Raw genomic sequence first — 2,895 nt, forward strand, 5'->3', positions numbered from 1 at the left:
CTGTCACACATGAAGAAAAATATCTTCAGTGAAATAAAGATAAGCTGATAAGGGCTATTTCAAGTGGCATTAACAATGGTGTCTTAGAGGGCACTATAGACTGTCAGAGTGTTGATTTTATCTGATGGTTCAAGGACTCCAATTGGAGAAGCATTTAGCATTGAAAAATTGGCTGTCACTGCCTGTGGCCCGATTCCTTGTTCAAAGGAGTTTGTTGGTCATGCCAGTTCTCTCTTCCTCCCCACTTTCCCTTCTGTCTGGCAACTGTCATTAAAATTTCTACTCAAGCAGTCATCAAAATTATCAGCAGAAAAGATCGGTTGGAAACTTTCCCTCCAGTCTATTAAAGTACAGATAGGTTCAAACTAGATTTAGGTGAAACAATACCCAGGGAGAAGGCAGCCTTCAAGGAAGTGTTTTAACCTGTGCCTCGGGGGCATGGGTTTCTTCCTTCTTATTGTGGGCTATCTGCAAGTCCCTGGTGTTTTTCCCCTTGGCTAGAAAGAAAGGATTCTCCTTAGAAAACCTTTCTATTTTAAAAGGCCTGTGGCAGAGGTGTGGACATCCAATTTAGCAACAACAACTAAAAGTACCACTCTGAAGGGTCCAAGTGTCATAAGGAGACTCTCACAATGAGGGCTTCAGATTGGGACTGTGTGTGCTACAGCTGTTGCATGAAGACTGGGCTGCAAGGAATCGAAAGCCTTAAACAAGGTGATTCCAAGAGCCCTTTATTATTTTTTTTCAAGGAATCATAAACAGCATTTATTACCTTGGTATATCTCTGGTCTTGTTGCAAAAATATGGAACGCTTCACGAATTTGCGTGTCATCCTTGCGCAGGGGCCATGCTAATCTTCTCTGTATCGTTCCAATTTTAGTATATGTGCTGCCGAAGCGAGCACGAGCCCTTTATTATTATTAAAAACTGAAGCGACTTTAAAATGGGCCAACAGGGAAATCAAATGATAAGGTGTTACATTTTAACCGAACCACATCTGCCCAAAGCTCCTCAAATTGCTCTCCGTCTGATAGCAAGGCTGTTAACATCCCGCAATTATGATCAGACCGAGATTCGCCGGAGATTTAATCCATGGGGGACCCCGCAAATGGATTTTGGGCTTCCCCTGTCATGCATAGCCTTCTGCAAACTAGGTGTCCACAGTTCAAGCTCTGATCCCATTCTCTCCTTCGGCTTTGGGTTTTAGTATCTACACTCCTTGGATCATGCCAGTTGGTAAGCTTCTTCCGTGTGGAGTTAGTGGACACCTCATTTGGATGGCTGTTTGTCTTAATACAAGTCTTTAAGACCCCAGATGCTGTTCTTTCTGATAGCTGGGCACCGTCTGGTTTCTTTACATTTTGCTTTAGCATTCACATCTTCAATGGTCTCTTCGTGAGGGTGAATATCAAGCAAGACCATGTCCTAAGAACTAATTGTTCATAGGTTGGCACCAAAATCCATGTATATATCTATGGTTTATATATGTATCTAGTCCCTTTAGTGACATCATTATCATTTTATGATAGAGAACATTATAAATCATCCCCCTGGGGCATAAGGTAATTCTATTGATGGTGTCATTAATTCAGCCAATGGTACAGAATTTAAAACAGTGTTAAGAAAAGGAAAATAAACAAGTATAGGCCATCCTCAGATGGCAATACATGGATTGTTGACTGATACAGATTAAACTCTTAAGTGACTGCTCACTATTTGCACAAACAATAGGGGTTGGTGATAGGGCAAAGCTGTCAGTAAAATTAATTCACAGAGGCAGACCATGATTATGAAATTAATACATGTCATAAGAGAGCAAGGAAAACATTAAAATAGTAACTGGCCAACAAACTATTTTTTAATTCCCCATAAAGAAAAAATAGAATATGAAAATACTTCTTGCCTACACCATAATATAAAGTTTCCAATATACTCCTCTTGTCTCACATTTTCTTAAGGAATAGAACTGTTTCTGCTTTGTTTCTATATGTTAACTACCTTAACCCTTCAGAAAGTCACTTTTCTTACCATATTTATCTGCATAATGATCAGTGTAATATCTGAACTCCATCAAGAGTTAGTTGACCTTCTCTATCTCCCTCACCCAAGTAAAAGGTTTACTAGTTTTTAAAAGGAAAGTATATATATGAGACAAGTATATGTACACATATTAATATATTTCATAAATATCACTTGGTCATAATGTAATTTTATAGGTTGTTGAATTCTATTGTTTAGGGTTCTGTTGATGATTTTGTCTTTGTTAATGGGGGATATTAGTCTATAATATTCTTTTTTAAGTGATGTCTTTGCCTGGTTTTCATATCAGAGATATGTTCTCTTCATGAAATGAATTCAAGAGAATTTCATTCCATTTCTATATTTTGCAATGGTTTCAGTAGAATTGTACATTTGCTAGAATTGTCCAGTGATAATCCTAGTACAATATTGAATAGAAGTGGTGAAAATAGACATCCTTATCTGGTTCTCATTCACAAGAGGAATGCTTTTAATATTTCTCTTTTGAGACTAATGTTGGCCTGGTGCCCTTAGTTATGTTGAGGAATTTCTCTTTTATTCCTATTTTGCTGAGTATTTCTTATCTGGAATGGGTGTTGTATTTCATCAAATGTTCTTTTCTGCATTAATCAATATGAGTTTTTATTCAGTTGATGGTACTAATTGCATTTCTAATACAAATCATCCATGAATGAGTGATATGTGTGTGTGGTCATGATGTATTACTTTGGTGAGTAACAACTAGGATCTGAGAAAGAACCATAGTAGTCATCTAAGGCAACCATTGGTCTCTCTGTGTCCATAGGAAAGAAGAGTGAAGAAATTAAAGATGAATGGATAATTAGTGCAATGGGCCACATGAACATGAGTCTAAAT

At 37.6% G+C, this 2,895-nt stretch overlaps 1 non-coding gene across 1 annotated transcript; it reads right to left on the bottom strand.

The window, feature by feature from the left end:
• Positions 1-797: 797 nt before the first annotated feature.
• Positions 798-904, bottom strand: LOC142460360 (U6 spliceosomal RNA). The gene has a single exon (XR_012786574.1). It is a non-coding gene; the product is annotated as a U6 spliceosomal RNA (small nuclear RNA).
• Positions 905-2,895: the final 1,991 nt, after the last annotated feature.

Source organism: Tenrec ecaudatus, chromosome 10 (assembly GCF_050624435.1).
Source record: "Tenrec ecaudatus isolate mTenEca1 chromosome 10, mTenEca1.hap1, whole genome shotgun sequence".
NCBI classification, from domain to species: domain Eukaryota; kingdom Metazoa; phylum Chordata; class Mammalia; order Afrosoricida; family Tenrecidae; genus Tenrec; species Tenrec ecaudatus.